General features: G+C 47.9%; 1 long non-coding RNA gene across 1 annotated transcript; it reads left to right on the top strand.

Annotated features, from left to right (window-relative positions):
• The first annotated feature begins 5,251 nt into the window (after positions 1–5,251).
• On the top strand, positions 5,252–9,514 carry Gm51562. Its single transcript, XR_003947512.1, has 3 exons — positions 5,252–5,273; positions 6,551–7,077; positions 9,005–9,514. It is a non-coding gene; the product is annotated as a predicted gene, 51562 (long non-coding RNA).
• Positions 9,515–11,506: the final 1,992 nt, after the last annotated feature.

Raw genomic sequence — 11,506 nt, 5'->3', positions numbered from 1 at the left:
ACAACCAGATTCTTCAACCAGAAGCTTCATCAGAATAATGCAGATACCCAAATCCCTGTGCCTGTTGCCAAAGGTCCATGGCCAGGAGACACATGTTGACCTCATATGTCCATAGGAGAGAGCTCGCAGGTGGAGGAGACCATGCTGCAACCCTGTGGGTGGATCGTCACCTGCTCTGTTGGTCCACCTTGGGGAATGTAGACCAGATTTCTAGGCAGAGTGAAGAGCTGGGCCCTCTCTACCTTTACCCAATAATTAGGTCTGCAGCCATCTCCTGCTCCCTCATGCCATATTATCTCCCATCCCACCAAGGCTGAGGGGCAAGCTGCTCAGGGGCAGGAACCATATGGAGTTTCTCTCCATTCTTATCAACTATGCCATGTCTGCAGAAGTTCAAACAACAGATAGATGTTGTTCATTACATTTTAAGGTCTCTTTTTGACCTAAATGTTTCATAATCAAATGACCATAAAGAAGGCCTTATTCCGAGTCTCTTTTAACCCTTCAGGGGCCACTTCCCTGCTGCAGAGAAGAGATGAAGAGCTGGTCTCCATGGGATACGCAGCTTGAAGCAGAGGTGAAGAAAATCTCTCTGCCCTCCCATGTCAGGCAGATAGGGTATATGATGTGAAGTGGGGACAGTGTCTTCTGCCTCCTGTGGCCACCTGAAAGATACCCCAATCCCACATCTTCATTAGGCACACAGCTCTCTAAGATGCTTAATTTTGCAAGTTTAAACTGCTCTTTTGGGAGTGACGCCTGAACTTGCCGCGGGGCACATTGTATTACGAAGAGGAGAAGAAATCCATCTCCACGGGCTTTTCTTTCCTTCCCCATATGGACGCATGCACTTTCCACTTTCTGGTTAAATCTGGATCCCATGTCTATATTGATATGCAATGGTAATGAGAAAGCGGCTGTTGGAAGAACATGGAAGGAGAGCATGTGCTTGCCCGTCAAGCAGACCTCACTATATTACCGACCGAGGCTCTGTTAGAATCTCATACCAACAGCAACTGTCTGCAGACTGCAGAGCTCGGGTGGATAAGCAGGAAGTGGAGGGCAAGCTGATGGTGTTTCCTTTGGGCTTAAGGTGTGTGCTCCATACACAGTTTAATGCCTTGATTTCAAGATGGCCACAGTTCCCTGCTTCTCTGCCTTGTACCCCAGCATGTTCTGGGTACGAAGGAAAGTGTAGCTTCTCTGTCATCCATTTGAAGGGAAAGAAAGGTGGGAAGGGGAGGACACCACACTACAGGATGTCCTTTCACCCTGTGGCAACTTGCATGGCAGGTCCTCTGGGTCATTCTGCCAGGGACTCCATTGGGCCAGCCTCCCTCCCTTGCCCCACTCGTGTGTCAGTTAGGACATCCAGCATGGCTCTCAGGAGGATCCGGTTTTGACATGTTCCTACAGGACAGAACATAGTCGTGAGTTCTAGCTCGGTGTTACATTCTCTCCACTGCTCCTGAAGATACACATGGAGGTGGTGAAAGGGATACAGAAGTAGACGTACCTCCCAGGAGCTTACGGGATGACTTTATCTCTTGCAGTAGTGATAGTTGGGGATATAAGGTTTATTGTTAGAGGCAAAGTGGCAGCTTCAAGAACTGGTTTGCTACTTGCTGTGGACATTCCCCAGGCAGCGAGGCCGCTGTTTCCGACTTGTACCTAGTGCTTGCTGCAGGAACACGTGCTCAGGGGACAGGCATTCACGTAGGACCAACTCTTCTAATCTGGAGTTCACCTACATGAGCCTGCCATCTTTGCTTTTAGTAGCTGCTAGACTCCAGGTCTATTCCTGATTTCTAATTCCCTGGTAGGTTCAGCACACTCCAGGAACTAGAAGCAGATGTTTAATTTTCGAACACAGTTTGTATGTGAAGGGAGGCAAATATCTATGTCCTAGTTGTGACATAAGCCTGGGGGGTGCCAAGCTGGCCTCCCTGCAAGACAAATGCAGAGCTCATTAAGTCAACGAGTCTGAGATTCACACTGAGAACGTCTGGAGCAAGGGTCTAAAGTATCATCTAGAATATCAGTCTGGAGAGGACAGGAAGACCTGGGTCTTATGCTTAGAAACTTGCCTTGGTTAGGTGATGTTAAAAAAAAAGAGTGTGACAGTAAGAGATAATGGCCATCCTCATGCTAACCTCTTATTATAGTTTTTTGTCCCAGCAGCTTAATGCTACCAGCATTATGGCTCTTTCGGGGACTACCGGGTCATAGTGAAACCAGTCCACAGAAGCCCTGGTACCCATTGAATATATAATTAACTTCTTAGTAGGTGAGGTGGATCCAGGGAGCTGCTAAGGATGGCTAAGGAGCCTGGGTTTCATGGCAGGATGTTCCTAGGAAGGTTATAGTTCAGACAGCTGGAACTGACTGCCACTGTGCATTGCATTGTCACCATGGACTCTGGAGAGGACTGTGGGGTGCCTGTCAACCCCTCTCCTTGCTCAGCCTCTCCAGAGGCTTCTCCTTGGGAGGAAGAGAATGACTTGGTTCTGGCAGTTGATAGCTGGATTCTAGCTGAGGTGTTTTCATAGGTCTTTCTGGCTCACCGTTATTATGGATTTTCTAGGCACAGGGCCTGCAACTTACTCCATTAGTTAACGGTTGACTCCTCCTAACCACACAGTGCTACAGGTGAGAAGAAGAGGCTCAGGGGGGCCATGGGCCTGTTTATCACCACAGGGCTGGATATAGGAAAAGGAGAATTCCAGCCTTCAAGGTAGGATATTACATCGGCTCTCGTGTGGTCTTCACACATTTAGGCTTACAGAGCATTTCTACCAAGTCTCCACACACACAATGAGTGAATCCACTGAACCCTTACTTAAGTCTGTACTCCATGTGCTGTTAAACCAGTGTCTTTCCACGTGATTAGTGATTGCATCTCAGTACAGGACTCAGGAGTAGGATGTGGGGGTGGTCTTTCCAAAACACATTAGTTATGGACCACTGACCTCGACCCCACTGCCCTTGGCCTCTGGAGATGAAAACGGCACCCGAAGGGAAACTACAGGGTCAGAACTCCGTGAGCCACAAACAAATCAAAGCTGTCTCTGCTTGCGAGTGTTTTCCCTTCTACTGGCTATTCTCAAGACAAGCCTAGAAGTGAGCCTGGGCTCTCAAGTATAGTTATTAAATCCCACCACTCCACGCTATCCTGTCTTGGAGGGCTTTTGGCTCTGACAGACCAGGAAGGAGAGAGTCGAGAGAGGAGCCTTTCATGGGAAGTGGCTTTCTAGCCTCAGGGCAAATTTCTAGGAAACAGAGTTATCCCAAACACCAAAGGAGAAGATGATGGACAGACTAGTGTGCCCTCTGATGAGCGTCGGCTTTCCTGGGAAGGTGCCCTCACATAGCCTGGCAGAGAGCAGCACAGCCAGACATGACCTGTGGCAGAGGCACTATCCCAAGCTGCTGCTTTCTCCGAAGCAGCCTGGCAGAGGACCCTGGAGGCAGCACGTGCTCTTAACAGGAAGCAGAACAGGCTCCAATGAATTCATGTGTAATATTCCCTGGGGCTTGCAGATTAAATGCACACTTTAATAATTATCTAATTACTTCTGCTGTGATTTACCTTTGAATCCACACCAAGCAAACATATAGCAATTACGGCACTCTCATTAATCCACACTCCTGGAAGACTGGCTGTCAGTATTTTCCTCTTGCTCGCATCCGCTTGTAAAACAAGGCCAGAGATAAAAATTGTTTTTATTTCACTATAAACATATATTTAGCACCTAATGATGTGGTCTCCTTTATACGGGGTATTCGTGTGCTGGCTGTTCTGAAAGTCATAGTGGTGCTGCCTGCTTCAGATGAGGACAGCAGAGGAAATAGTAACAGAGACCTTTAACTCAGCACCTCCCCAGCCACATCCAATGGACCACTCGTGTGCCTCCACGGCTAACACACACACACACACACACACACACACACACACACACACAAAGAGAGAGAGAGACAGAGACACACAGAGATAGAGAGACAGAGAGATACATGAGGTAGACAGACACATAGAGACAGAGATAGATACATGAGATAGACACAGAGATAGACAGAGAGAAGAGTTGCATACACAGGGACAGAAAGATTTGTAGACACAGAGATAGAGAGATACAGAAAGACACAGAGACAGAAAGACACAGACACAGAGATAGAGAGACTTACAGAGATAGAGATACACAGAGAGACAGAGAAAGAGAGACATAGAAAGAGATACACAGAGAGACAGAGAAAGAGACACACAAGAGACAGAGATAGAAACACACAGAGACACACAGACCAGCCAGCAACTTGGAAATGCCACACCAGATTTCTCTGTCATTAGCTACGTAGCCACCTTAAAGTGTTTGCAGTGAACATCACAATGACTATATGACATCATCAGGCTTAAGTGGCTGTTAGAATGTACAGAGTGGACATTACACCAAGTGTCACCATGCCTGCTGTGACCGTCATTGAGTTTACAGTGGATGCCACTCTGCCTGTAGAGGTATCATCATGTGTGAAGGAGATAACACCCCATCTGATGGCGGTGTGTCTAAAGTGGCTGCTAGCACACTCTAGGGGCCTCCGCAGCATCCTAGGTGTATGAATTCAGGCAAACGGCTCCCTTAAGACCAGTTTCTTCCTCAGTACTGGAGAGCAGCCCTCCCTGAAAGGGTTGGGACAGTGAGAGGAGGCGGTGGTGCTTCCCAAGCTTGTTAGCTGCTACGGGAGAACCAGGGGTGCCTGCTGTTAGCATGGGTGCCGGGCTCTGAGCCCAGGTCCTCATGTCTGCACAGCGAGCATTCTTAACCCCCACCCTGGACTTTGGAGAATTTTGTGAAAATAAAAAATTTAAAAATAAAATTTCAGACATTTAGAGACATCTAATGTGATGTTTTGGCAGACATGTGAACGGCAAAATGAGGGGGGACATAGTTTGATCTTTTCTCTTCTCTATTTCCCCATTCACTCTGCTCTTTATAACCTCTAGTTTCTGAAGACCGGGGTCTGGCTTGCTCTTTATCCTCAGGTCCCCTGAGGAGAGAGGGCGGGTAAATCATGTGACCAGAGGTCAGGTTGACCATGTGACATGCTCCTGAGGATTTTTGTTTTTGAAAGAGACTTTAGTTTAAAATTATGTGTCCATGTGCATCTGCATATGTGGATTTGTTTACCTGAGTGTGGGTGTCTGTAGAGTTCCAGAAGATGATGTCAGAGTCCCTGGAACTGGAGATACAGTCTGTTACGAGTTGCCCAAGGTGGGGTCTGGGGTAAGACTCTGGTGCTGCTGTGGTACACCATTTGCTCTTAACCTCCGAGGCATCTCCTCCACACACATGCTTTCTTTTTCTTTTAAATTTATTGTTTAAATTACGGTGGTGGTGGTGACGGAGAAGATGGTGATAATGATGATGGTGATGATGATGATGGTGGTGGTGGTCGTGTGTGTGTGTGTGTGTGTGTATGTGTGTGTGTGTGTGTGTGTGAGATGTGTATGGGCACATGTGCCTGGGCTATGTTTTAATGGAGCAAATTTGCTGTACATGGATGAAGACAGGTAGTAATGGAGGATTGGGGTCTTGGAGCACCCAGGGTACCAAATGACCCCTTCACCAAGAGACTGGAGATGAGATGGCAACCTCACTGCCTAACTCTGAACTATACTGCTTGTAGCAGGCCTTAGTGAGCTGGGGTTCCTCATCCTGGCGCCCCTTGTTGAGCTGTGGGCCAGCTCTCCCCTGCTGGCACAGGCAGGCAGCAGAATCTGCTTGGAAGCTGCCTCCGGACGCTGTGCATCAAGAGCCCCATCTTGGCATCTGTGCTGAATGCTAAGTCCAAAGTCCTGCTCGGTTCCCAGGCTATTCTGGTGCCCTTGGCAAGCTGGGTTTCACGTGTGCCGCAGTGTGGGTCCTGATTCTACAGAGACACCACAAGGCCACTCCCTGAATCAGCAATGGAGCAAGCTTGTCATCTGATTCGCTGGGGGAAAAAAAAAAAAAGATGACACACAGCTAAATACCTTCATGGTGAAGCAAAGCTGACTGCTCCTGACCCTGAATCCCAGCAATGGGCCTCAGCTTGCTCATCTCCCAGCTGCTGGAAGCAACAGGCAACATCAGGCACAGATCTGCAGATCTGTACCATATGACAGTCACCACTGTGTGCAGAATATGACCTGGTCTTTCCAGGGTTCGACTGTACACCCACCGAGACACATAGTCCCAGTTCTCCTGGATCAGGGTTGGGGGGAGACAGCTCTTTGCAGATGCCAATAGCTGAGAGAGGTCACACTGGCACAGAGTGGTCTAACCCGACGACTGTCTTTGAGAAGGTTGGGGTGGGATTTGGATGTGGAGAACATGCACGAGATCATGGGGTGTAACAATTGCCCCCATGGACACCATTCCCTGTTCCCGAGTTGGAAAGGTCCAACCCTTCTGTGAGCCAGCCCATCCTCAGACTCCCAAACCTTGTCATCCACACTCCCTTCAGCAGACACGCATCCTAGGCGCTTGCCCATTCTCCTTTTACTTTCTGTTAACCTCAGCAGAACACCAGAAAGTCGTTAGAGTCTGCACTGCAGTCAGAACGGTGCCGGTCCGCGAGCCTCCCCCATCCTGGAAGTCCTCCAGATCCATCGCACAGAACGGGTCTGTGGCCAGATCTGTTTTGGAGGCGAATGGACTCGCAGAACAGTTCAGACCCATGCCTGCAGCATCTTAATGTGGAGCATGCCTTTCTGTTGTTTTGGTTTTGCTTTTTGGCACAGGTGCCGTGTAAACCAGGCTGGCCTCCAGTGATCGATGCAGCTGAACTTGGCCCCGTGCTCTTGTGCCTCCTGCCTCTACCTCCCAAGAAAGAACATGGACATTTCTGACGCGGCGCCAATGTCTCACAATGTCTCAGCAAGCCTCCGTCTCGTCTCAACAACACTGGCTCCTGACATATCTCCCAAGCTTCCTCAAAGTGAGACAACTGAGTAGAACTGCCTGGGAAGCCCCCTGACTGTGGGATCTTAGGGTCTAATCACCACCCCTCCCCCAGGCCCAGGATTTACACTGACCAAACACACAGGTACTTCTAGATTGTTTTTTTTAAAGCAACTTGCTTTTATCTGGGTTTTCTAAGATACTCAATTCAGTTTTCATTAAAAAAATAATGTTTCATTTTGCACTCATGTTTCAGTGGCTCATGACATCATGACAGCAGCCACTTGCCAGTGTGTCACTATACTTCCTGGGGAGGCTCTAGAAGGCCTATCTGGCAAGCTGGGGAAGGGGAGGCAGCTAGGGACTCCCACCAGCCAAGGACACTGAATTGTGGCTGTTTTCTGTGTGCTGGTGGGAGTTAACTGTCTTGAGAGGCCCAGTTGTCCCGCAGTTCTCCTTTGCCTTCCCTCCTCAGTCCTTCACTGAACTTCAACATCACATGAGCAGGGGTTCAATGCCAAATGCAGATTGCGCTGCTCAGGCTTCTGCCCCCTGCCTGACAGCTTTGGCAAGGACCAAGGGGGTGGGAGGGGGAGGGAGATCACGTGTCCTCACAGGAGTTATTTGATTGGGTCGCAAATGACCAATGACTAGCAGAGGAGAAGGACCCCTCGGACCTTAGAGCCTGAAGCCAGATGAGGACCAGGAACAGAGGGATCGAGTTCAGCTGGACCCTTCATGGTCACGTCGTGATCTGAAGGCATTTGAACCTCTGAAATCCTCAACAGTCAAATGTAGTGGCTCTGTGTACACTTCCCACATAAAGGTGTCCCATTACTTTTCCCCAAAGCTTCCTCACCTACAAGACAAGCTCTGCTCCCCCAAGTTTCAGACTCCCATCTACTCTTTGCTTTGGGTTGTGGGGTCACACAGGTTCTTCTGCATACAGCCCTTCACTTGAACATACATTTAGCTAAAACACAAATTCTCCCCGCTGCTGGGGGAAGAGCCTCACAAGTCCCGTCCCTTCCTGAGGGTCTACAGGCAGTTGATGGTTTCTGGGAAGGTGGGGAAAGAAACATCTACTTCAGTAGTATAGTGACCAATCAGTGTCCATGTGCCTGTAAAACCCTCACCCATGCTCCAGTAAGCAGCCCTAACTCACTGGATCTTTCCCCCTGTCTCTATCTCTCTTATGTACATGTATGGATACATGCATGCTGACATACTTACACACATTTACGTACACAGGCACACTCACACACTTACAGGCACATACACACTCTCACACATACATGCACACACACATGCTCACACAATGCATGTACATAAAAAGACACACACTTGCACATATGTACACATACATGCTCACATGCATGCACACACAGACACACACTTATACACATGCATGCACACAGGCATGTACATAGACAGACACGCACACATGCACACATGCACACTCACACATGCATGCACACAATGTATACATGCATAGTCACATACATGCTCACACACATGCACACACACACACACACACACACACACACACACACACACGGCATGAGAGTAGAAGAGAGACCAGTTGGAAAGCAGATGACTGAGTGACTGTAACAGAAATATAGTATTTACAAGTATACAACGTCACAGTGAAGACCACTATTGTGCATAATTGAGATATGTTAATAGAGACCTTGAAAACAAAACAAATAAATGTCCCTCCCTTTGTGTAAGTTAACAGCAACTTTCACACATGACTGGAAACAGCCTACTTAGCTTGGCTGAAATTACGTTCCTGTTGAGGGTGACCCAGTGAAAATGGACTAAGTCAGAGAAGATCACAAGAGTCAGGGAAATGGCATGCACTTTATAAATTTAGGTTTTACATTTTGGATCTTTTCTCTAAAAACAATATTTATGCATTGTCCCTTGATTTTTTTTTTTATATTCAGAAAATACGTTACAATTTTCCTTGTATATGAAAGCCCTGTATTTTATAAGCAGTAACTTCATCGGCCCCAGCTCAGTTCAGGGAATGCTGCACTTTAATTTCAATGTCTTCCTTCATGACACAGGAGGTAGCCTCAATCACAGCTCTGCCACATCTTTGCGCATGCGTCCCAGGCAGGAAGGGGTGTTTTCAGGAGCCCTGCCCACAACGGAGCTTCAAGGCCTCTGATGAACACTGGGGATGGAGGATGCAGCACCGTGGGACTCACTTGCTATCATCATGACAACAGGCAGGATGGTCGCCTTCTGATGGAGCTCAGGGACTTTTGAGATGGTTACTGCATGCCAATCTCTATAAACGACACACATGCACTGAGAAGAATAACTCCTTTTAGTCCGCACATGGATTTTTTTCAAAATATAAGACTGCTCCCTCCTCTTCCATTTCAAGATGGGTGTGTTTCCCCAGACTTGGAGAAGGAGAAGAGCTGCCCCCATCCTTTATCTGGCGAGGAGACCCAGGCGGCTGAGATCCAAACCATGTGCAGGGTGACAACAGTTAAGTCTGCACGGGGCCGCGTGGCTGCTCAGAGCCGAGAGTAGAAAGTGTAGTTCCAGGGTCTAATCCGACCGATCCGCTGTGTTCTTTGCAAAAGGTTGCGAGGCCTTGGCCTAATAAGCATAATCTCATTACACTGCAAATAAAAGTTTCCTATTTATCTCCAGATTTCAAATGAATCTAATAAGGCTTATGATACAGTCACCCAATACCCTAATCATATTTCTGCCTATCTAAAAGCAATCAGTAATTGTGTTACGGCAGAACGTGCTGACAATACCTCTGACACAGAGAGGAGAATGAGAGCCCAGCTGTACTAATTAAATTAAATGCTGGGCTGATGGAATACATTTGCCTCAGCCGGGAGCATGGGCGCAGAATTAATAAGCATTACAGCTCTGAGCGGGAGATGGTATCATAATGGAAGCGAGGTTTTGATGTGGAGAGCCCCATTCAGATTCAATGCACCATCATGCACAGCGGTGACAGCTGCTTAGAGAGGTGCGGAGCCTCAGACAAATTGCACAGGAACTTTGTCGTCTGCATGTTCCTCACCGAGGAGCAAGGCAGGCTGCATCGCTGTGCAGCCTGAGACCCACCCTGGCCAGCTCCTGTAGGTAGTTGCAGCCCCCAGTCTTCCCCTTTCCCAGCATGCCTGTTCTCACAACATACAGTGAGCCTCTGACCTCTTCATGAGCACTCTGTGCCCACCTTCTACCTCAGATGGCAAACACCACCCCGGGATCTTAGGCAGATGGAGTTGGGTCAGTTTTTGAAAGGCGTTGCCCCTCATCCTTTCCTGCAAGCCAGGGAGGGCCCCAAGGAACGAGCTGTACAAGGGTCACTCATGCTGTGGGTCACTGGAACCCAATGATATCCCTAGCTGATGGCTCTCCATCAAGCAAGGACCGCCCTCCGTTGCTGGACCCAGCCTGCTTTGCCAGCACAGCCCAATCCCTCGCTCATAAATTAGCTGCGCTATCTTGCCGGCTGCAGTGTGGAGCTGCCGTGCCAGCCGGCCCAGGCTGCGTTCATTATCATGAGGATTTTGACAGGATATTAAATTTACTAATCCTGAACTTGCCGAACTGACCCCTCACTGGGAACAGACAATGCTGGTGTCTGCCTGTGCGATGCTTTCTGTTTTCTCTCTCCCTTCTGCCTCGTTTCTCCAAGGATACCACACGTGCTCCTGTCCTTGCAACTCAAGCCTCCCTCAGGTGCACAGGGCCACACACGCTACCAGTATCAGCTGCCAGCCCATTTCCCTGCTGTGCAGATTCCTTCCTGATTCCTTGCTTGCCACAGGTGACCAAACACGGAGCTGCCACATCCTACCCTACTTGTGCACATAGATGTGCACATAGATGACAGAGCATCCATGAATCAGACACCTGGGCACCACTGTTAAACTATGGCTTTCTGGGCAGGCTTGATGCTCTAGCCTTCACTATTGTAGCTTTGACACAGATAAACTAGCATGCTTGCCACAGGTTAGCTCCCACCCCCACATATGTATACCCCATAATCATGCCTATACACAAAGTCATGTGCCCTCCTGTACTCATATTCATATTCCACATGCACACTCATGCAAATGCCTATGTATATGCTCACATACACAATACAAGCACATCACACATATCACACACACACGGACACATGCATGCTCAAACACTATATACAACACAAACACCACACATACATATCCATATACACACTAACATACATTCATACACAAACACATCACACACATATTCACATTCTCCCATATAAAAATGTAAATATATCACACACATCATAATATATATATATTCATTCCTACATGAACATACACATGTATCTATACAACATGTATCATAGCTACATATGTATACCCACATACACACACTTTCACATTCACATATAATACATGTCACATACATCAACCCAACATGTATATTCCCTCAATTTTCACATACATGTACATAAAATATATACATACATCACAATCAGACACATACCCACACACTGTCATATATACATATGCAACATATACCACACACTTCACACCACATATGTATATAGT

The sequence above is a fragment of the Mus musculus genome, chromosome 8 (assembly GCF_000001635.26).
Source record: "Mus musculus strain C57BL/6J chromosome 8, GRCm38.p6 C57BL/6J".
Lineage (NCBI taxonomy): Eukaryota > Metazoa > Chordata > Mammalia > Rodentia > Muridae > Mus > Mus musculus.
Note: the sequence above shows the minus strand (reverse complement) of the source record. Positions and strands in the feature narration are given on the sequence as shown.